Source organism: Equus asinus, chromosome 6, assembly GCF_041296235.1.
Source record: "Equus asinus isolate D_3611 breed Donkey chromosome 6, EquAss-T2T_v2, whole genome shotgun sequence".
Lineage (NCBI taxonomy): Eukaryota > Metazoa > Chordata > Mammalia > Perissodactyla > Equidae > Equus > Equus asinus.
This window is the reverse complement of record NC_091795.1, coordinates 100951325-100976403: the sequence shown is the minus strand read 5'-3', so window position 1 is coordinate 100976403 and position 25079 is coordinate 100951325. Positions and strand designations below refer to the sequence as shown.

The window sequence follows — 25079 nt, the reverse complement described above, 5'->3', positions numbered from 1 at the left end:
TCCAAGGATTTTATAAAGTGGTCATTTCAAAAAATGAAGCATTTTCCAGATGACTCCTATCCTCTTTGGAAAATAAGGAAACCCTAATAGTATGTACAATCCCTCCACAGGTGAAGACAACCTGCAATATTTATGAGCTTATTTTCGTGTGTTATCAGAAGAAGTTGCTGGCTGGTTCCAATGACCATCGCTCAAGTTACACAGCAGCATGTAAGGCTGTAATACTATGTAAGCACATCTGGAGAGGGGTTTTATATTTTTTCAAATAATTTTCATGAAATATTATGAATTTGGCTTAGAGATTAGTACATCTTTTTCCTTTCAACATCAAGGAAATGGATGTGATGGATGTGTTAGCATCAGGGTGAAATCACGCCCTCTGGAACCAGCCATCCACACACCGTGCTGGAGTGGTGCTGACAGAGGGATGTCCCGGAACACGGGAGTATGGCAACCTCTGCCATCCTCAGTGAGCACACTGATGAGGAGGGGACACCTGATCTGCCACCTCAGTGTTGCACCCACTTCTCAGAAAGCCCACAGATGGCACCATGACCACGGGGGCTAAAAGTCACATCTGTAAATGCTGTGGGTTGTCCCTATATGCAAAGCAGGCTCCACCTGTCCAGGAGCTACTGTTGGGATTCAGGAAGGAAAAAATGCCAGCGTTAACAAGGGCATCTGAATAGTAAACATTTCCCATTGTTTCTGTGCTTTCTCTTAATTTTCCTGCTGCCTTCCTCCTAGATTAATCAATGAGCTGACATCTACTCACACACGGACTGAGTTAGACACACCATCACTTTATAATGGTTTCCTTTGGTGCTTCTGCAACAAAGCACTGGGAAGTGCCCAGTGTGACCTTGAACGTCCTCCACAGCCACCGGCACTAAATATAAGGCTCTTGGTCAATTTGATACATAGAGCAGAAAGGAAAGGATCTGTAGTACTATTTACTTCCCATCTGAAACCATCTCAGCCTAGCAATGGCTTCTAGATGGCATTTCTCAGCAATAAAACTCAGTGACAACTGGGTCCTGCAGTTATTAGCATTCAGAAACCATCCGAAGCTGCAGCTGAACCCCAGCTGCTAGCAGGCTTGAAAAGATCCGGTGCCTTGCAAATCTCTCAGACAGAGGCATTTTGGAGACGAGCATTCCATGACCAAATCATGTTCGCGATGTAAACTCTCCTTCTGATGATAATGAATAACACAATCAGACAGCCATTTCAGCCTGGGTGCTTTCAAGTCTGCACCGGTGTCGGTGTCAAACAAAACCCTGGAAGGACTCCCGAATAGTGCACGGTGGCACCTGCATGCTGATGATGAGGGCTCCAGGCCCCTGGGCAGGTACCTTGTGGAGGAGTTAAGGAGGATGGGGAGGGAGGGTGTAATATCCATCAAGAGCCATTTCAGCTGTGCCCCAGGCAGGGTTTGTCCTTGTGAAATTTGAAGGGTGAATGAGTCACGTGAACCTATAGCTCACTCCGCTCGGGCACAAATGCTTTCCAGCAGAAGCCAACTATTCTTCCATCAAAATTTCAGCTTGTGGCCTTAAAATGACTCCACAGGAGTCTGAGTTCTTTACATCCCAGAGGACAGGAGGGCATGTGGTTCAGAGGTTGACAGCACACCGACAGGCTGCCAACCTCTTATGAGAGGAGAAACAGCAGCCGCAGGCACGAGCAGCCAGGATGCCTGCGTCCCAGACGGGGACAGCTGGGGCACATGGCAGGTAGCTCTGTCCACCTGGGACTGCCCGCGCCAGACAGCAGTTCACTGTCACTTCAACACACAGGTCCATCTGGTGCCGTGTCTCCTGGCTACCAGAAGGATTTCCAATTTTGAATTTTAACACACTTTGCCTCTCACTTTCCCCCTCAAGAAAGAAACCCAGACACCGCAGACTTTCAACTCCAGCTGAAACCGTAGGTTTAAGAGCCAGACAGAGAATTCTGCTAGAAGCAGTTAGTGAGAGGCCACCTGAGCGGAGAGCACACCTCTCATTTAAGAGGATGCAGGACCACACCTCGCGCCTCCTCCAGGGGCTCACCAGTTCCACGTTGCCTGGTGCCTGAATAAATTATCTGGAATATTGAGGAGAGTAGCAGAAATGTCTAACGATGATTTCTTTATTAAAGGCACAAAGGAAAGGCCTGAGTACGATAGGTATTTCTCTTTGTTCCCAATGAAACCAGAGAGAGAAGTCAAGGGCCGAGGGGGAGCCAGGTTAGAGAGTGGGTGGCGTTTCCCTGTCTGTATTCTGCAGAGCACTGGGTGTTAGAGGTTCCACAGAGATGTCCTAGAGTCAGACAGGGCTGAAAACACTGGGTAGACAACGTGAAACAGGTCTTTCCACTGCACAATTTCTTAAAACTTATAATAAGTTAATGCGCAGTGTGAATCTCCAAAAGGCAAACATAGTGTTTGGTGTGTCCAGCTCGTGGCGTTAGGGAATGCTCTTTGTCTCGTATGTATCGTGCTCAAGGAGCATCATACAGTGTCCTTGTTATTAAGCCACAGACTCGCCCAGGAAGCCATCTCCTCCTTGGTCCTGCTAGTCCCATCCTGCTGGTACAAGCCTCAGGCTCATTCAATGATTTGATATGTTCTGGTGGCTGTTGTAACAAAGAGAGGACAGTGTCCCACAGAATATCTCCCTTAGTTTTGTTCTGTGCACGCTTACTCTTCCTCCCTCCCTCCTTCCTCCCTTCCTCTTTCTTCCCTTCCTATTTCTCCCAATTGTATTCTTGAAAAGAGAAAATTTAGCAACATATAAAAATCGCATAAAATTACCCCTAGAGATGCTGGTAAGGTCTAAGGTAATTTAAGGGGAAAATGTCTTTACAAAATAGGAGAAAAGAGTAATGAATATAAAAAGATAAGAGCACCAAATGTGAAGGAAATAATAGACAGCTGACACTGATTATGTACTTTCATTGCGCTAAGCGCTCTGTAAAGAGTATCAACAATTAAATGAGGCACCTGTGAGGAGAGTGGAGGGGATTTACTTGCCCAAAGGCACGTCAGCCCAGTGGCTCAGACGCCATTTGAACTCTGAGTCCACGTTCATTCCTCTGCCGAGCTCTGTACACAGTCAGCTTATCCACTCTCTATTCGCTTATACTGCATTCTGTCAAATTGAGGGGAAGAGGATTAAAACCGCATCTGGTTCAATAGCACGCTCCGCATTGGGCCCTCTGCTGGGCTCTCCACATGAACTACTTCATCCCATCCTTTCAACAGTTCTGCAGAGAAGGTAGTGTTACTCCCATTCACAGAAGGAGAAACGGAAGACCCTGAGAGTGCGTTACAGATATGGGCATGACCTTGTAGCTGTTTGTAAAGAAGCTGAGATTTGAGCGCGAATTGTGCTGCAGACCCCGCCTCCAAGCCTGAAGCTCAACCTGTGCTTTTCCATCTCCAATTCACTGCTTGGGTTGGTAGTGTCACGTCTCCCATCTAGACCATTGTGGCCCAATCCCCCCCGACTGTCCATGACCATTAACTCGACCGCTGTGTCATCGGAGCAGGGATAAACAGCCGAGTCCGCATCCCGCTATCTCCCTAGAATGTGCTTTTCCTCTCACCTTGCCTTGCTCTCTGACTCTGCCATCTTTCTCTTCCCTTTACACTGGGTGGGACAGAGGGACTAAGGAGGAGACAAGGAGCTTCACCCCGAGGGAAGGGAGAGGAAGAGGCAGCAGCCGTGCGAGGCGCTAAGTCGTCATGAGGGAGAGGTCTTTAGAAACCAACTGGGAGAAGGCTACCATTGTAAGGATTCTTTGAAGGGTGCTTGCTCCCGGACCAGACTATTCTGTATCTCCAGGAAGCAGAGAAAACATTCGGATATAGATGAACTGACTCTTCAAATGTGCTGACAATTTGTGTTTCGTCTTAACTTTTTGACATATTTTAAAACTAAGTAAAGACAGTCATTCCTAATATTAGTAAGAAAATTCAATTCAGATTTTAGCTATCCATCTACCGCAGTAAGTGAGGTGATTTGGAAAGAAATAAGCCAGTATTTAACTTGCAAAGTGTAGTTTGGAGGCCAAAGTTGGAATGCTGTCTGCTTCTCTATCTGAGTTATGTTCGTCTCTTTCCAACAGACCTTAGACCACCACCAGTTTTATTTTGTTTTTTTGAGGAAGATTAGCCCTGAGCTAACATCTGCTGCCAGTCCTCCTCTTTTTGCTGAGGAAGACTGGCCCTGAGCTAACATCCATGCCCGTCTTCCTCTACTTTTTATATGTGGGATGCCTGCCACAGCATGGCTTGCCAAGCAGTACCATGTCCACACCCAGGATCCGAACTGGTGAACCCCAGGCTGCCGATGCGGAATGTGCAAACTTAACTGCTGCACCACCTGGCCGGCCCCTCAGCTACCACCAGTTTTGATACAACTGAAATTTTTCCTAGAAATCACATCAGAGATCATGATGATGCTAATTTCTTTTGAGCATTAACCTAACAATATCAAAATATCTGTTTCTTCTAACACCTTGAATTCCCTACGTTATCCTAATGGCTTAGCACTTTCAATCTTACTTTTCTTCAAAGATGCAAAATATACAACCAGGCTTCTGATGTGGAGGAAGTACCTTCAAGGAATGAAGAAAGGAAGGGAGAAAGGAAGAGGATGGGCAACAAAGGAAGGAGAAAGGAAGGAAGGGAGGAAGAAAGGAAGGGAGGAAGGAAAGAAGGGAGGAAGGAAAGAAGGGAGGAAGAAAAGAAGGAGGGAATGGAGAGAGAGATAAAGCGAAGGAGGGAGGGAAAGGAGACAATTTCAGAAATTTTAAGGACCGTCTCTAAGGGCTAATGTCAGACAGGATGATAAAAGTTTATGAGGGAAGAAAATGCTATACTAAGTACTCATTTACACTCATAAAGTCAGTAAATTGAAAATGAAAACTGTCTCTCTGTCCAAGAAAACTTAGTAGATATCATTCTTTGAAGATGTTCAAAGGAAGAAGGTACAACTTGACCAGCTTGACTGTTTCTCATTGAACGCAGTGCCTAAACCACTTGTGGCTTAAGATCTAAGATTTTTCTGCAGAGCCATAAACCAAAGTGAAAAACAGACCATTGCTTTTACAAATATTGGAATCAAAAGATCTTCTCTCCTAAGCAGAAAAAAGGAGGAAATAAAAATCTATGGCCAGCCAGGATATACGTGGTTCATACCTATTTACTCAGGGAAAACAATCAGGGACGGAGTTATTACCGCACAGAGCCAATACTCTGAGTACTCTCAACACTGTTGAGTACTGAATCAGTACTCAGTACCAGGTACTGACTATATGGCACACCCCATGGACCTCAGGGGCAAAAGCTGAAAATAGGATTTATTCTTTGCCCTGTAGAAGCTTTTAACCTAGAATTGAAAAGAAACAAGTAAAAAATACTGTAGGAAATGCAGTGTATTATTTGAAATAAGAGCAGTGGAAGTTAAGTTGATTACCAAATCAGTCTGTTGGGGAAGGGGCAGACATGGAGATGGAAGGGGCCTGGAGGAGGTACCTGATGATTAAATGACAAGTAGGAATAGAAGATTAAAAGAAAAAATGTCATTCCAGGCAGAAGTCAGAAAGCAAATGCAGAGGCGTGCACGAGCAATGTCAGGCGTCTTTGGAGGCATCCCCAGGTAGCTGAACCATGATATGTCAGGCATATGGTGTGACGTGGCAGCTGGAGAGGTGGGCAGGGGGCAGATAATCATAAACCTCAGACCATATTAAAGAATTTAATCCCATAAATGATGAGAAGGCTCTGAAAGACTTTTAGCAGGGGAGTGGCATGGATAAATTTAAATTTTAAGTAGATTATTACAAACGCTGTGTGGAGGATGGATTTGAAGGGCACAAAGCCAGAATCAAGGAACATGGGTTAGGAGGCCTTGGAGTGGTCCAGGTGATAGAGGATGAAATTCTAATCAGGGTGTGAATGTAAGGGATGGAGACAGGTGGGAGAGAGGAAGTGTTTGGAATTGACATCAGAAGGACATGATGTCTATTGAATGAGGAGGAGACACTCCTGTGATTCCAGTTTGTGTAACTGGAAGATGCTGACATCACTGAATCAAAAGGATACAAAAGGAGGAGCCTTCAGGGGAGAGGTGACGGCCACGTTCAGGCATTGGGTTTGAGGTGGCCAAGAAAGATCAAAGTCAAGATGTTCTTAGATATAAAACCTGGAGCTTAGGTGGAGCAGTCAGAGCTGGGGGTGAAGACTTAAGACTCCTCAGCATGTGGGTGGTACTTTAGGCCATGATAGTGGAAGACATTAATGAGATCCTGCACAGAACTGGGGTGCAGCTGGTTGAGACTGAAGTATAGAGAAGAAGAAGGGAAAAGCAGAGGGTGCAGTGGAAATGGAGGAAGTAGAAAATCTCTTTCAAATGTGATCAATAATGTCAGATGCAGTTTGGAGGCCCATCAAGATAAATGAAAAAATGTCAATTGAATTTGGAAATCAGAACTCAACTAGTGACATTAGTGAGTTCAGTTTAAGTCAGAGAGGTGGGTAAGCCAGTTGGTTAAAGATTGAATGTCAAGTGAGGACATTAAGACTACTTTTTGAAGAGGTTTTGGTGAGAAAGCAAGGTGGACTCACTAAGAGCTGGCACCTGGGGGTGGAGGGCGTGGAGAGAAATGGGTCAGATGGAGATTGAGGGGAAGAGGAGGGCAACCTGAGAGGATACACAGATGAGCCAAAGGGGTAGTGTATTAAAAAGTGGTGAGAAATGGGATGTGGCAAGATGTGGGGGTTGTCAGTGGGATGATGTTGGTGAGAGAAGACGGAGGGAGAGGCAGGCAGGAGCGGAAGAGACAACAGAGGGGTCTGGGACCAGCTGAGAAGGTGGAATGGGGCATGGACGGGTCTGGGGTGCTCTTTGACTGGATGTTTTACTTTTGTAAGGGACTTAGTGGAGGTGTCAATGATCGATAAGCGCCTCCAACTGACAACTATGTTTTGCCTTCTACGTATGTGCTTGCACTGGGAGGGCTGATGCTTAACTAGACTTCAGAGGAAGAAGAACCCTTCCTGACATGTCAGTTTCCTATCGCTGGGGTTGGAAACCCAAGCATTCACCACCTGTTGAGTGAGCCACTCTGCCTAAATAATACTGAGATTAATTAAGATTTATTAACTGAATAGCCGAGAAAATTAAAAATAACCTGTGTTGGCACTTGAAATTAATGAGGCATTGATTGATTACCTAAAGAATAAAGTAAATATTATAGTCAAATTCATAACTCTTACCTTAAGACTTCTTTTCTCCAGAAAGTCTTGGGCTGAACTTTTGCAATTGGTAAATTGGAAAAAATCTACCTGCAGCATAACCACCAAATATTCTAAAGTATCGGAGGAAGGTCACTTCTCTCTTGGAAGTGGCTTAATGTCATTGCTGGATATCAGAAGCTTTGGGTAACGTGACTAGGACTTACTGGCTACAAGAGCAAAGTCTTGGACCTTCAGAACCCTTAGAACTTTGAAGGACATTTGAACCCAAATGTGTCAGACATTGAACCCAGATGCAGTATGTGTCATCTCATTTCTTCTCAGATCACCATACATTATATATGAAGTCAAACTTGCTCAAACCAATCCATCTGAGAATCAGGATTTGGACCCAGGTCTGTCTGACCCCAAAGTCCTTGATCTTTCTACTGAAATAGATTGCCTTTAATTTCTAAACTTTCTCTCTCATCAAACAAAGTGCACTGAACACAACATAACCTTCCTTGGTGACTACAGATATTTTGTCCATCATGCTACTGAGCGAGGCCATGATACCTTCATGGAGCAATCTAGAGCCATTTGTATCTTTCCTCAATGGCCCTAAACGGCTCGCTTTTTGAATCTGATACCAACTTTTTACAGCTTTATTTTCTGTCACTATCCTGACTCACTTCTGTTGACGAGTGTTGGTTTCAGGCATCTGTGGTTCAAATCCTCGCTCCACCATTACTCTCTCTGTGGTAGACAGACATCACCCTTGTAAGCCTCATTTTTTCCTCCTACACCAAAAGAATATGATATCAATTCTAGACCCTAACTAGTAGTCTAACGAGAATATCTAACAAATCACTTAGAGGTGTCTGGTGCAGAAAAGATAGATGAAGACATTTTAAAATGTTATTATTGTTGCTGTAAATGTGCTGCTTCTTACGAAGTGGATTTGTAAACTGCATAATAAAACCTGTTAATCTGGTAAGAAAATAAAATTTAGACTAACCAGGCTAGAAAGCTTTCCCAGGAGGATATTTACGAACTTCAGCTCATGGATTTGGGGACATCTATTTGGTTGTCTGGAACCTGTCTATGTTTCAGTGACCACCCATGTTTTCACTTCCAATCTCAAGAGAAGTCTGCCAGGCAGTTTGGCTCCCTCTCGGAGCTACGACCGTATTAAAGAACAAGATGGGTCTAGCATCCACGGTGGGGGCAGAAATAAGTTATTAATCTTAAATTTGATGGAGCTACCACCCTGATCCTCCAATGACAGGAGAACACACATCGCTGATTCACAGACAGAAATCTGTTTCCTGACGACTTCGCCTCCTCCTGTCCTCTCTCTGCCTCTAACACCCAGGTCCGGAAAGGAATTGTGCTTGGCAGATTAGACCAAAAAGGATGAATCTACTCTCAAAAGTTTACAGAAGCACATGTAAATAAACTGAGAATTATGTGTTTTTATGTAAAATATTCATAGTAAAACTCAGTCTATTCAGTTCTCATGAGCAAGTGTGAAAAAAAAGTATAATTTAAAAATTAAATGAGGATTAGAGGTTTATTGTGCTCAATTCATTGGAGCCATTAAAGTGATTCCATCCTTCCGACAAGAGCACGGTGCTGGTTTTCTCTTTTTTTGTGTCTGTCCTTCAATTAGCAAAGCTGGGGAGGGATGAGGTGATGCCTTCAGCCCCGATACAGCCTGGGAGATGGGGTGGTCTCTGGGCTGCTGGGAGAGCCTGACGTCAGGGGAGGAACTCCTCCATTTGGGGAAGAGCAGATTATCCTGACGTGTCCACAGAGGCTGGGAGATCCCTGCTGAGATGAGGGAGCTGCAGTAAGATGTTGGGGGAGATGGAAAACAAGCATCATCTAATTGGACCTTGTCAAGGTTTCCAGTGAAAACAAACTTTTCTTCTTTGTCGTTTGTTTCTATCAGTTCGGGGGGAAATCCATGATTCCATTCAAGCCCATCTAGACACAATCAAATTTTGATCATGTCACAATTGGTTTGGCAAACATACATTCCAGTGAAATGCTGGTGAAGTAACAACAGTTCCATTTACACAACTGTGGCTTCTCACTTATTTAGAAACACGGAATTCAGAGACATTTTTATGAAGTAAAAAAATAAAGCAGATAATTGAGTGCCCTAACTTCTAAAATTGGAAGAATAATTATTAGCTTTGTTTGTAGGTTTTATCTCAGCTTTTAAAATTATATAATGAAATTGAACAGTGTAGGTGAAAGCACTTTAAAAAGGAAAAATGGGATATATAGATATATAGCATTATTATTCTTCATAACTTTGCTTCCTTAGTTTAGCAAGAACATATCAGGTAGTTCCCGATTTTACCAAGCAATTGAGCAAGCTTAATACGTGCAAGGATTAGACCTCTGGAAAACAACCATTTAATAACATTAGCTTATTATTCTGAAGAGTTTCCTGTCATTCTAGGGGAAACAGCAGGGATTGTAATTAATAATGTTTAGTGGTACTCTTTCCATTTCACCCCAGTTTTCACAAAGAACGCTATTTTTTAAGGTCTTTTTTTGTTGACAAAGTCAGGGGCCAATGAGAAGTTCAGACGACATATGCAGTGGATGTATGAGGAAAGACAGCAGGTGAAAGTTGAGAAAAACATACTAATTTTGTGAATATCCCAAGAGAGCAAAAATGCCATCATTGCCCTCCTTATCACTGTCTGTTTTTCTTATAGGATGTGGATGCTTTGCTTTGCTTTCATTTAATTTTAAGAGAATATATCGTTGTGATAGAAGTATTTTTCCATGCTGAGATTGTCATCACAACCAGCTAGTCTTTGGGATTCTGTATGTGGCTGTCAGCACCTTTCTTACAAATAGACTGGGTTTTATTTCCCTAAGCCTTTAACTCCAGCAGACAATGGAGCCACAGCGCAGACTCTTCAGAAGCTCAACGTCATAGAGACTTCAGATTGGGGTCACGCACTTATCTCTGGAGGGGACTTTGCACCTGGATCCTTATTCTCTTCCTGGTCCGCGGCCCTTTCCTCCCTGTTCTCTCGAGTGATCTCCTTGTAGAAACTATGTTTACGTTCTGGGTGGGCCGGCAGCTCTGATGGCTGCATTTAGTTTGGGACACTTGCCGAAGCCCACTTATCCTACATCACATCTGTCCTGCAAGCCGGTAAGCGAGAGGTCCAGACCACACTGCGTCCATGGCCAGTGGGATTTGGAGCTTTATTGGTGAGACCAATCTTGAATAAGCCTTGGCTCTTATCAGACAGATTTAAAAAAAAAAAAAGGCTTCTGATTCCCTGTCGTTGTTTCCTGGAAAAGAATCTACAAGGAAGGTTTGGCAGATTCACAGGGAGCTGTGAAACAGCATGCTTGGCACGAAGTCACCTCACCAGTAATTTGCATGTTCCAGGCTGTCATCCCGGGGCTGCTCCTACAAAACCTGCAGGGGCCTCTCAGGAACGTGCACAACGCACTGTCCTCCTTTACGCTCCCGTGCCTGAGAGCAGAGGCCTCCAGCCAGGCTCGGGCAGGGTCCTGAGTCACACTGGAATGTATACAAGCACATGAGGCTCTGTATTGGGTCCCCTCTCTGTCCCACTGTCCACGCACACCATGCATGCATGCTTGCACATGCACACATGTAGGCACACATGTGTCTGCCCACATACATATGCATAGGCAAACGTGGACACACAAACACACATGTGCGTGCACCACACACACTTGAAACCAGATATAAAGCATTGACATCAACACGGAGGGCTGGGCAGATAGCAGCGCTGGCTCGAGACGGCCTGTGTCTCTCTCCGACAGGCGGGTGGATAGGGGAGCCAAGGCCTCTGCTGCATTGAAGGGCCGTGGGCCAGAGGGAGTTGGTGCTGAAGGCCTGTGGGCACCACCAGACATTTGTACACTTACTGACAGGGCTTTCTATTCCTTACTGCTGTCCTGGGACTGGAGTCAGGGAAATAAACAGCCTTTTAGAGGAAGAGGTTTAACTCAACATCTGAAAGAGCTTCTTTTACCGTGAAAGGAGGAGTTCGCCTGTTCATATCTCCAATTAACAAGGACAGACCACCTTAGCCAATGGCCAGCGCAGTGACAGTGAGAGTAGCCTGAGACATCTGCCCCGGAAGCAGGCAACCGGATCTCCAAACGGGGGAACACTCAGGGAGCAGGAGGGCTGTCAGCATGGGGATAACGGACCCGTTTCCAGCCTGGACTGTAAACACAGGGAGGAAGGTAAGTAGGTGGTCCTATTGAGTCCTCCTGGGGATTGCGACTCTAAACAGGCTCAGGAGTCTGGGCCTCTGGTTTCTTCAGGCCCCTACACTCCTGGGGGGTAGTTGTTCATGCTGAGCAGACCCTAGTTTACACTGCAAGTGCGTGCTCTAATTCGGTGCACAGGTGTGCATGAAACGGTGGCAAAAGGGGTTCAACCAGAGGCTGTGGAAGCTCCCTTTAATCATCTGCACAACAGGCGTGGCGTGGGATCTGAGCCGGCTTCCCTTTTCAGATTGCAGAGGCTCTGGGAGCGGCGCAGAGGATGTCACTGAGGAAACGCGCCTGTGTTCAGGCCAGCGCCTGTTGTCCACACGCCCATGGACATGGCCGACCGAGCCAGCAGTGAGGGCCAGAGTGGGATGATTGAGCAAGTGGGCATTCATGCCCCTGCACATCGCTGTGGGCTTTAAGCCCTTCTCTTGTAAGGATGCAAAAGCCATGAGCAGCTTCTGGACGAAGCCTCTGGCAACCTTCAGCCCAGGTAACCTATCAGGTGACCTTTAAAAACCCTGATGCTCCAACTTTGACTGTCTACACTCTTCATCTGGACTTGGTGATAACTGGGGTTTCTTTTGGAATGTCCTGCTTTTCTTCTTTCTCTCCTCACCCTGAGAAACATGCAATAAGCTGCAGTGAATTCAGCATCCGAAGTACTCAGACACTGGGCTTGGGCTCGGGGCTGGACCACCTGGAGTGGAACCAGGGCTGCCACTTAACAGTCGGATGACCATGGTAAGAGACAACCCACCCCTCTTCACACCCTGGATTCCTCATCTGCAGACGGGAATAAACAGAGTGTCAACCTCATGGGTTGTCGAGAAGTTTAAATGAGACAATGCATGTGCCAACCACACCCCACATAATGATCTGTAGGACTCAATAAATATTGTTATTTTTGTCATCATCATTATTAGTGTGTACACAAGAGACACTATGTAAGCTTTGCAAAGAAACCAATAATCCATGAGACATCAAATTTCTGCTCCAATAAGTGCCTTTTCACTTTTTGGAATATATAGTCCTCATTGAAAGAGAAGGGATGTTGTTTTTCGAGAAAGAAGCATCTATCTTGCTTTCTTATACAAAAGGAGCCAAATAGTTGATGAAGGAATATTTTCTTTATAAAAGTATTCCAGCTAATAAATGAGGAAGGAATGACAGAATATCATTTTGTAAACCTGAGTAAAGGTAGGATTCAAGTAGTGAGCATCATTGGCTGAGCATCCTTTTCAACCATAAGGTGAAACATGGGTGCCTATGGATCAACTGTAACATGACAGACAGGGAGACAACCAGACACTGCGTGCTTCCTCCTCATTGTGATGAAACAGGAAGACGCCCACAAAATCACATGGGAATCTGCTTAGGTCCCCTCTCTAACCACTAGTTTGTAGGAAATACAGGGGTCGGAGGAACATGTCAAATGACAGCATAGGGATGAAATCGGCAAAGTCCAGGACAATGCCCCAGATTTACAACAAGGAGGTTATGAGAGCCCAGAGTGGGAGGGACCCAATGGGGGGTTCAAGTCACAGACCAACAACGTGCTCTGTGGGCCATATTTGGATTCTGAGCCAAAGAAAGAAACTGTGAAAATAAATTTGTGAAACAGTCTGGGAACATTGAATCCTGCCTGGAGACTTGATGACAAGACTTTTTTAAAGGTCTGATCGGTGGTCATGCTTTTGCAAAAGGAACCTTTATATTTTAGAAACTTATACTGAAGTGTTTCCAGCTAATGTTCTACGCTAACTTGGATTTGCTTCAGAGTGACCTATGTTTGGGGAGCAAGACTGAGTGCAGTAGAGATGAAACAAGCTTGGCCATTTATGAAGCTTGGAGATGTGTATTCAGGGTTCACAGCCACTGTCTGTGTGTCGAATCTTCCATAATAAAAAGATAAAAAGCAAAAAAAAAGAAGAGTAAAAAATATTTTAAAAAAGAGGAAAGATGAGTAATGATATTTATCAGTTTACAGGTGATAAAATTAAATATATATATATATATATATACACAGTCAGTCGTGTGTTGCTTAATGATGGGGCTGTGCTCTGAGAAAGGCGTCATTAGGTGATTCCATCATCGTGCGAACATCGTAGAGTACACTGACACAAGCCTAGATGATATAGCCTGCTACACACCTAGGCTCTATGGGACTCATCTTATGGGACCACCGTCATCCACGTGGTCTGTTGTTGACTGCAATGTTGTTATGCTGCACAACTTATCAGGCTCACTGGGCCTGCAGTAGTGCTGCAGGATTGAGGTGGGGAGCCGGCTTCCAGGGGGCCTCACTGAAGTGGGACTCACCAGCCTGGTGAAATGGCTGTGGTTCATGCAGTAGCTCTTCATGAATGTACATAAGAATTGTGGGGTATTTTTTTTGAATTTTGGTATCCAGGCCCTGTTCTTAGAAATTACAGTGTCACAGGTCTTGAATGGAGATCACAGATCTGTATAAAAAATCACCCTAGTGATTCTAATGAGTTGGTTCTGGACTACTCATTGAAAAACCCTGGTTTAGGGCCAGGCGCCTCTGCCTGTATCGCAGAAGTAGACCCACGCAGGTGGTTGACTCTCAGGAAGGATGCACATTCACCAGGCCCCAAGTTCACAGACCAAGGTTTAAGGGGAAAATCAGCCTGAACGTGTGTGAGGAAGACAGAAATGACATTAGGTCCTGAAGAGTTGGGTCCGCCAGCTCCACGTCCCTTCCTGGCAGGCAGACCTTGGCGGAAGCCTGATTGTATTAATGACATTTATGCAGACAGAATGGAACCAGGAGAAGGGAAGCTGGTGGGACAAAGATGTTTGTGTTGACAGGTGGTCCACGGCAGCTATGGCCTTGCTGACTTGCCCGTGAGAGGGCGGTGGGCATGGTGCTGCGTCTCTACTTCCCAGCTTCCCAGGAGGCAGGTTTGGAATCTGGCGTTTGATTTATGACTAATGAACATTTTATCCTGGCCCCAAACATCCTGTATGATCCTCAAGGCCCTACTACTTTCTGGAAGACCACGAAATCCAGACGGCAGAGCCACAAAATGAAGGGGCAGCCCGACCTGCATCAGATTGTGATATGAGCAAGAGATAGACTTTACGGTGTCCTGCTTCCTGAGTTTATTTCCAAGTTCGTCTGTTAAACATCGCAGTCTGTCCTGACTGACTCAGATGACAGTAAGGTTTACAGACACTGGAAACATTCCACCACTCTCAGGTGGCTTTGCACAGGTCTACTTCCACAGGTGCTTGGAGTAATTTGATTTGCCACCTTTCCAAGTTCTTGGGGTGTGGACCTTGTGATGACCCTCACATTGCTAAGAATGCAGCTGTTATCCTACCTGCTCAGGTTACACTTATTCATATTTTCTGTAGGAGCAAATCATCAGTTGCAAATATCTGACAAAGCATTTTAAAGATTTATAACTGAAATAGAATTTATATTCTCTGCTTGTCGTAGTGAAAAGCAAAAAAACAAAACGTTACAAACAAACAAAATGACTCTGACATTCCGTGCTGTCACCCTTTGGCTCAACCTGTCTAGGGATCTTGGGAGGTACCTAACACAGAGAATGGGACCAGGCATAAATATTCTAGTGTGTAGAAGAAAAAAGCAAACCTGTTGCTTATCTTGTTCGTTGAAAGATGTACACTTTTTCCCCCGTGGATTGTCAGATATGGGGTAATATTTAATGTAGTAAACATAATCTCAGTGCCATCCCTATATGATACGCAGTTTTATAATTCAAAGACATACACATACATTTTATGTAAATATAATTTTCTTTTGGATACTGAACAAAGAATAGCAAGCATGATTTGCCTTTCTTAGTTAGTGGTTTCACTTATTACGCTCATGCATGAGTGCTGTTGCAGGTTCCAGGCCAGGCTGGTAAGTAAGTTTTGTTTGTTTGTTTCTTCATAGAATTATGTCCGTATTTTTTATCTTCTATTGTTCTCCCTGCCCCTTCCCTTCTTTCGTTTTTTCCTTCCTGTGGGTTTACTGATTTAGATCCTATGAATAAACTCCTCTCTGGGATGCCACTTCCTGGGACCACTCGAGTTTCATCTTTTCTGATCTAAGGCCATTTACGCCCCTGCCTGGGTGAAGGCTGCCTGTACAACATGGACAGGGCACAGGGCAGCGCTGATCCCCGTGCGGCTTACCCGTCTGCTGTGGGGGTCCCAGCTCCCCAAGCCCCAACTCCTGACTTCTGGGTAACGGGGGCATCAGCACTGGTTCTTCTTCTGTTCTGTTTGCTTTCCTATAATCAAGACCTGGCACAGCGCTCACATGCAGTAGCCCCTCAAGAAGCACTGACCGACTACCCTCCCCCTTTGTTTTCTGTGTGAGAATGCACTAAAAGTAATACATTTTCTTTTCATAACAAAATGTTATGTTTTTGACAATTTGCTACGAATTTCAGAGTGTGTGAGAGAAAAAGATGAGCTCTTGATAGAAGGTGGATGACATGTTCGGAAGAGTGTACATGCTGTTTCCAAAAGGAGAGACGTCCTGGACCACGGGCCTTTACAACTGCATTCCCACGTACCAATGAGCACACTTAGCGTCCATCATAATAAGGTTTATTTTAACTATTCAGGAGCTCAACAAGCAAATGCAGCGTGATAGAGCGGAAAGTCCACTGGCGGCTCTGCCACCAGTAAATGCTTTCGCCTTGGAAAGCCTGGCCCTGTGAAGGGGCTGCTTTTCCTCCTCTGTGGATAAGGGGGTGATCAGGGCTCATCAGGTGATGCCACAATGCATCTCGGGTGGAAGGGGTACCACGGGCTCTCCTGGGGTATCGGGCCCGGGGCTCAGAAAATTCCACCCAGAAGACAGCTTATCTTTACTCAAATAGTAGAGGAGATTCTGAGTTCTATTCTCTACCTGTAACATTTTTAACGAATGTTTAAAAAATAAATGTTTAAGAAAAATAGATGCAGTAGGTTACCTTGTGTTTCACGGACCATATTATATACTCACACACACAACACACACACACCATACACAGAGATACACATGCACACCCCCCCACACACACGCTCACACATTTTTCTGAATCTTTTGAAAGCAGGTTACAGACCACAGCAACTCAAACCTAAATTCTTCAACATTTACTTCCTAAGGAAAAAACTTCTACGTAACTTGTGTAATTCTAACAAAAAAAGAGTTAATAATGTTTCCGTCATATCACAAAATATACAGTCCATATTCACATCTCCCTGACTGTCCATAGACATTCTTTGTTACTCTTGTACTGTATAAAACATAATTAAGAGGTAAGAGCACTTTCCCTTTATTATTCTAAAGAATTTTCTCTATGACTGCTGCTATTTTTTCCATTTTCTGTCATCGCATGGTTATTTCCTGAATGTTATTTTAGAAAACACTGTCTTTTAATTATTTTGAAACTTTTGCCTTTAAATTATAACTCTCTTAATGAATAAGTGAATAGGCAATGATATAGTTTCTTATTTTATGTTTTGTACAAATCTTAGAGTATATTAGAAAGAAGAGCACACATGAAATATTGTAAGAACTATGGGAAAAACTAAAGTTATTTAAAGGTAATTGTGTTTAGTCCATGTCATTGTTAACTATGGAAGCTGCTGGGAGAATTTCTCTCCCTTCTTTTTTTTGTTCCTCCCTCCTTTCCTGCTCCCTTCCTCAGATTCCCAGGGTCCCTCCCTCCTTCCTGCCTCCCTCCCTTTCCTTTCTTCTTTCCTTCCTTCCTTTACATTTGCAAGGTTCTAAAATAAATAAAAACGGAATAAAAACAATGAACTCCCCTAATCCTGCCTGTTTCTGTATAGTAACTATACGTAAACATTTCTATTAGCTTCTTGTCTGTCTTTCCAGAAATTTATATGCAAATACAAGCAAATATATGTGTGTTCATATTTCTGCTTCTCTTCTGCATCTCACTATTTTCTTTAACAAGATATCCTTGAAATCTTTCTACATCAATTCATGCAGCGCTTTTTCATTTTTTACACAGCTGCGTGGTAAGTGAAGGCACTTTGATTTGAACAGCAGAAAGCGTAACACAGATGTAAATCAGACTCCTTCTGCCTTAATCTTTTATAGCGAAGCGAGTATGTCTTGGTTCTTCATGAATAATAATGATGATAAGTATGACTTAAGGATCTTGAGCTGTACACTAGCCACTGAGCTCTATGCTTTATATGTGTTATTTCACATCATCCTCAGCAACCCTACGCAGCAGAAACCACGCTCCTATTTGACAGATGAAAACACTGAGGCTCTGAGAGGTTGAGTGTGTAACTCCTTCCTGCTTTCAAGCCCGTGCTCTGAAACACTTTACAATCTCTCCTCCCCGTCGGTCGTGCTCTGAAGTCCTTGTGTTACAGAGTCCACACCGCCTCAATTTGCACACCATGCTTCACGACCTCTGCGGCCACCTCCCCTTCTCCCTCCCCCGGTGCCCTGCCTGGATGAGACTCTCCACGGCTGCCTGCCCTCCTTCAACAGCCCCGTGTGGCCCAGCTCTTCCAGTCCCTCCACCCCATCTTTGTCAGGGGAACAGCCTTGTCTCCCCTGGCTTGCACTCGCCCGGGGTCCCCCGCTGTCTACAGAACTTAGCCTGAGCTCCCAGCACCCATGTCCTCTCCTGCTGCCACTCTCAAACCTCTGGGTCCTTGCAGGTGCTGGGGGGATGTCTGACATATCTATGTCTGTCTGAAAAGCGGGAGGCACCCTTGGAGTGCGGCCCAGGCCTGAACTCTCTAGGACCCTACGTGCCTTCTCCAGGGGCACTTGGCTTCTCCCACTTGTGGGGCTGCATTGCCTGCATTATACTTTATTACTTTATCCATAACATTTTTATAGCTCTTTTCACAGCGTGTGGGTAGTTTTCAGGGTTTTTTTGGGTATGTGTGCCCCCCGCCATGAAATAGTTAAACATGAACAGCTTTGTGGCAGAATTCTGTAATTCCATATTTGTATCTATGCTGTCTGGCATGTAGTAGTTGACTCAAAAATGTGTTACATAAATGCACAAAATTATACATTTATGTATATGGATGGTATTTGCAATAATTTATTCAACTATCCATTTTATTTAAAAAATAGGCATTTATTTCCTTTAGATACATTAACTATACTCCCTTCACTTGTACCTGTAAGAAACACTTAAGAAAATAGAAGACCTCAACTCATGGGATTAATGTGTGTAGATTTATGACTATGGACCTTTGCAGAAAAGTAAAGATGGGCGTTCAAGAAGAAGATACGGAAGCAGGTTGTTTGATGGAAAAGGCCAAAGATGGTGTATGAGGGAATGCATTGAACTTCGTTTAAAATAGAAATAGACGCACACGCCAGGATGTTAAATGGAAAATGATGGCATAAAGTGAAAAGTAAATCTTCCTGCTAACTTTGACCCGCCCAGTAAAGAAAATCCCCATGCTTTGTTACATAAACTTCGGGACACCATACAGACAGCTCTGTACCCTGCTTTCCACACTTAACATTTATCAGAAGTCGTTCCATATGAGCTCCTTATAAATGGCAAACACATAATGACACGTCTTCATGCGGCACAAGCATTTATTCACCCATTGATGAGACCGACATCGGCTGCCCGATGACACAGCCAGCACTGTGCTAAAAGTTGGGCATACAGATTTCTCTATCATCAGAAGCCCCAAGCTCTCTGAATGCCTAGCTGAAACTGAAAAGTTTTGGATAAAGATGCTGAGATGGAGAGGGAAGGACCTCGGAGTGTTTTACTTCAAATCCAGAAGTGATGTTTCTAGATTGTTCAGAGATCTATGGCCTGCTGGCAACTCTCCCTTTTCCAGGAGCTGCTTCTTCCAAGAAATCAGGGAGGCTGGATCCACCTTAAGCCTTTCTAATGCTGACCCCCAGGGGATCCAGTTGGCAATGTTGCTCCTCAGGAGGCTGCAGTCTGGAAGGGAGTCGGGGCACCTGTGTCTGATACTCAAAGGCAATTTACTGACCACTTCAAAAACAGCACAGCTGATCAACACATTAAAGTATCTCCTGTGTTTCAAGGACTACATTCATTTAATCCTTATAGCAGTCCTGTTAGAAGAAATTGTCGTGCCCATGTAACTGATGTGGAAACTGAGGCTCAGCTTCAAGGAGTCAAATAACTTCTCCAAAGGGACACAGACAGTTTAGAAGAATTAGGATTTGTTCCCTGGTCTGGCTGCCTCCAGCTTTTTACCCAGATTTCTGCTTGACACTAAACTGCTTGTGGGACTGGGGACCTTTCTTTTCTGAACTGATTAGCAGGCACACATGTCTGTAGGTTGTGTTTCTACCATTTTTCTACCCCTCATTTTCTTCTATTCTGAGATAATTTATTAACTGCCAAAGTACTGCTTTAAAGATACATGCATTCTAGCAAATCATTTCAGTGGAAAATATCAATTAATGTTCTGCATTTTAAATAAACGATTTATCCTACTAGCTCACATCCCCAATAAGAGGAAAAGATTGAGACATTTATAAAATCTCTTTTAAAAAATAATCTATGCCATCATAAGTATTTTCCCAGACTAACCGCTTTCTCACGCTTCTCATATATAATCTATTGCAATTTGAAAAAATTCTCTTTTGTATTTGGTGTCTTATTTCCTATATTTTTGTTTTGGAGTTACAGAGTTTTGGGACAACAGACTGAATGGGCCGCGTTTTACCAGATTGTGTGGTTTTGCCCTGTGCTGTCGCTCGGGCCTGCACTGCGACGTGGTTACTCGCACTGGCGTCGCTGACTGCCCTATGGAGTATGTCTCTTTTGGCATTGGGGTTTGACACACATAACTCCTTGTGTGTCCAGGTGGGACCATACCCCTGGGTGTTGGTTTTAATTTGATTTCATATCATGCAGTTTTCAGGATGATTTCAGGAAATTTCTTGGCAGGCAGATTGATATAGGGATGAAAATACTAGAACCTTTTCTCCTCTTTAAATCTTACTGGTTTTCTGGGTTCTGCTCTCACTTCCACAATATAACCAATCTCTTCTCTCTGGCCTCTTGCCGGCTCTGTGCAGCTTCTCTCTCAGCTGGATCCTGACCACTCAGCTCGCACACCAGCAAAGGGCTTGTCTGTGGAGCGACCTGCCTATGGACAATGATTTGAGACTCTGTTGTGTGATTTTCCAAGTAATAAAATTTGAGAAGAGAGTGAGAGTTATATTCTATTTTCCTGAAATGACTGCAGTTACTTAGGAACTGCTAATTTAGTTATTTACCATGGGCTAACAAATTACTGCCCCAGGGCCAAATCCACTTGCTGCTGATTTTGTCAATAAAGTTTTATTGGTACACGGCCATGGCCATATGTTTACATAGTGTCTGTGCCTGCTTTCCCACAACAATGGCAGTGTTGAGTACTTGTTTCTGAGACCAAATGGCCCACAAAGTCCAAAATGTTTACTATCTGACCCTGTACAGAAAAAATTTACCCCCGATGATCTATGCCATCTGATGGTTCGCACATCTTCATTTTGTAGACGATCATGTGAAGATTTATGCTTCGTTCCCAGAAGCTATTGTTATAACTCATCAGGAATCCCATTTTGGTATGCGAATCTGTGTTTTTCAACCTACTGTTTTATTTTTTCACCCAGGGACTAAAGTATTTATGACATACATACCACAAATATATAAATATATATTGATTATTCCCTGAGGGCCAGACACTAGTCTTTAAAGGATGAGAGAATGGATAAAAGATATCCAGAAATCACAGAGGGTACCTGGGAGCCTCCTTTGCCCTTTGTGTAGCCATCTCATGTTGGCCTTCGTGAGCATCATCACCACAGCACTGCAAGTGAGGGACAGCGTTGACGCAGTGAAGACCGCGTGAAGTTACACCCATGAAACGTTGCAAGTGAATCATGGTAATATTGGTTGTGCTCTTGCTATTATCACTACCATCTGACTGGTCTGGAGGCTCCCAGGGATTTTCAGGGCCCCGTGAAGCTCTTCTTTCTCTCAGAAGAGTCTACCAACTCCAGGGCCAGCTGGGGGTGATCAAGACAGACACACAGCAAGAGAACGGACAGGTTGGTGGCTAAGAGCATGGAACAGGGGATTCGGGTCTGCTGGAACCTTGGAATGTCTATATCTTCTTTGAACAATTTCAACTTGTTCTACCCACCTTGAACCTGGAAACACGTCTCAAAATCAAATGGTATCCTTCTGTTAAGCTGATAAGCCTATTCAAGGCCAAGTTTGTCCAGTGTAAACACAGATTTCTCTTTGAAAACTAGGTTATTCTTTTTCATTTTGTTTATTTCATGGTGAGATTTGTATTTCAATGTTTTATAGTACGCGACGTTGATAATCATCATTTCAATGTGGACATTTAACTCCATGCCAGAAATGCCAGTTTGGTAAATTTATAAAGCAGACCCATATATAATATTCCACTAAACATTCTTTAACTTATGACTAAAACTCGATGAGACCAGATGAAACGAGATAGCCTACATGTATGAAACACCTACAATTCAGAAATTTTAACTGACTTTAAAGTCAAGTATGAGTTTAACACTCAATGTGAATAGTTTTTTTTTCAACTCCGGGGAAATGATAATTAAACATAATGCCTCCCCAAAACCGAACCAATGAGGGAAAGTGAATAGGGTAGAGATGAGAAAATAATTAGAACAACTGTGACGTATTATACCAGTTCATAAAGCTCTTAAAGACAGCAGCACCCACAAGGTCGCGGCACATGGAAGACAATCCCAGCCTTGCGTTTCCACATAGCAGTAAGCAGTTCTATTATCAGACAGGCAGTTGAGGGAGTCAGCAGACAAATAAATTACTGTTGCACAGTGAACCTTAACAGGGAAGCCCGTTTTCCTCATAGAGCATCCTAAGAAATTACTGTTTCACCAGATTCTTCTTATTTTTCTCCAGCAAAGTAACATGTGTGAAATGCAGTCCTGACTGTGGGTCTTGAGACCATCACACTAGAGCCTCTGAGATCAGCTGTGTGCGCACATTCAGAAGCCGAGACTGCAGAGGGGAGGTTTAGTCACATTCCAATCGTGTTGACCTCCAGCCTAGGAGAGTACCCAAAAACACGAGCTGCCTGGGCAGCAACCACTTGGTGTGTACCAAGCACTTACCCCATCTCTGAATCACAATGACTAGACCTTACTAATCAGTTACTTCTGCAGCAAGTGTAGATTTTATTTGCAACAATTCAAAATGAAACATTTGCATTTGAGCATCCTGGTATCATTTCCTCCCCACTGACCATCCTGAGGACACCGCACAGCGCCCACAAGGAGACACCTGTCTTTCCTGCCCTATAGGGTTTTAGTAGCAAAAACAAAATATGCATCATCTAATTTGACTGCAAATGGCTCTTTTTAGCACAAACTGTCTGTTTGGAAACCACGCACAAGCGAACTTTTAACTGCCTCCCAGAAGTCAGGAAGTACCAGGAAGCTGAGAGGAGGGAAGTGACTTTGAGCACAAAGCAGGTGGGGCACAAGGGAGAGGATACTTGTCCACAGTCCCTAGAGTAGGGTTGAGGCCGGTACCTGAAGTCAGTCCTCTGGCCGCTGCTCTCAGCGTCCGACTTGGCTCCCTCAGTCAGTCAGAGTTCGGAGTCGCCACTGGACGTGATTTCACCAGTTCTCCTTCAGGTTCATTTTCTAAAGGACAAAACAACAACAACATGACTAACTGAAGGGAGCAGAGGCCGACAGGAGCCTCTCCTTTGTACTAGTGTGCTCACATCAGAGTTCCGTTTAAGGACAGGGAGCCATACATTTAGAAAGCTGTGAATGATGGTACTAAGAAACACTGATGGGAAGGCCATTGTGTACAAGTAGAAAATGCTTCTATATATTTAATTTACCCTGAAATCCAAGATATTGAACAGTTTTAAATACATGTCTAGGTTTGAAGGTAAAACTAAGTGCACTGAATATTTAAATGGACCACTTATTAGCTAATTTGTAAGATTATTGCTTTCCAAAGGAGGGTGTGGGGAGGGCAGGAAGGATAAAGGGGGTCAATTATATGGTGACAGATGGACACTACACTTTTGGTGGTGAGCCTGCTGTAGTATACACAGATGTCCAATTATAACATTGTACACCTGAAATCTATACAATGTTATAAACCAATGTTACCTCAATAAAAAAAAAGATTATTGCCTTCTTTAACACTTTGATGCAATTAAGAAACAATTTAGTAAGTGAGAAATATTTTCAATGTAAAACTATTTCTTGGAAATAATGTGATTTCATTCATAACCAGATATAGTCTGTTGGTGACAAGGGTGTTTCTAAATAGCTCAATTTTATTTTAGTAGGAGAACAACAAAAGTCATCTTCTTTAACGTACATTTACAATTTGTGTATTAACTCTCTATCAAGGTTTTCTGCAATATTGTCTCCGGATTAAGAACCATTGACTGTTGTAATTTGAAAAGAGAATACCCAGATTATTTCAAACTATACTGTCAAAGAGAGAATTTATTTTTGTTAAAAAAGATAAACTAGAATATCAAAAAGTGGAGAGAGCTGGGTGCCTCAGTAGTTGAAGCCATTGTTCCTGGTGCAAACCTCCAAATTCGGAGGCGCTCATTAAATTGAGTCTACGGCAGTAACAGAGGAAGTGTTAATGGGCAGCAGTGAAGTGTGTCAGGCAAGTGAGGAGACCCTGAGGGCTCTCCGTGCTGCTTAGGAGCAGCCGCACGCCGCAGCATTACCGTAAATCCTCTAAAAGACACTGTCCCCCTACTTCTGGTGTGTTACCTCGCGATAAAGAAAATATTCAGGGTGCTTAGCAAGTAGGATTGGAAGTAAGATAACACGCAATTTCCTATAAAATACACAGGCAGCCTATAAAATGCAACCATAACAAGTTTTATTATTTTCCCTAATAAGAATTTACCAAAACAAACACATAAAGAACGGAATAATTCAGAAATATGCACACGGAGCTAGAAAGGTTTTAAAATTACCCTGAAAAATCATGGTTGGAAAATAGGATGAGAGGGAGTATATTTTCAGTGTGTGTCAAAGTCTAGAATCATCAGTTTGGAGTTATTTTGTAGTATTTTAAATATATTAAACAAAAAATAGCCATATTTTTTATGTCAACCATCTGACAATGATAAGGTTGGGCTAAAAAGGTAAGACATTTCCTTTAGTTCCAAAATACCCAGAGTCCCCAATGCCTCTTGATGGCACTGGGTATGAACTCCTGGCCGGTGAACCATCTGTATAGGAAGGGGGCTCTTCCTGTTTCATGAACTCACTCAGATCTCCTCTCTGTGTTTGTTTACGTGGCAAGTGCACCTTTATAGCTTTGAGTGTCCACTAAGTGACACAAGGAATTGCTCTACACATGCCTTCCTGCCCCGAAGTGCTTCTACGGCAGGACATCACTGATGACAGGAACAGGATCAGTCTGCTCCATGCCTCTTGCCCTGTGAGGCGCCTGCCCATCCCTCCCCGTTGGCCCCCAAGCAGAAGGAGGGGGCTCCCCGTTACTCTCCCAGCAGTTGTCAGCACATTGAGCTGTGG

The 25079-nt window shown here is 43.8% G+C and overlaps 1 protein-coding gene across 25 annotated transcripts in view; it reads right to left on the bottom strand.

The window, feature by feature from the left end:
* MYT1L (myelin transcription factor 1 like) overlaps window positions 1-25079 on the bottom strand; it is a 451359-nt gene that overhangs the window by 290739 nt on the left and 135541 nt on the right. For 24 of the 25 annotated variants that reach the window (XM_070512674.1, XM_070512676.1, XM_070512678.1 and 21 more), the window contains exon 3: window positions 23082-23195. The exons of the other annotated variant lie outside the window; for it this stretch is intronic. The gene's annotated coding sequence lies outside the window, so the exon portion shown is untranslated. The remainder of the gene's footprint in view (window positions 1-23081; window positions 23196-25079) is intronic. 25 annotated transcript variants of the gene reach the window in all.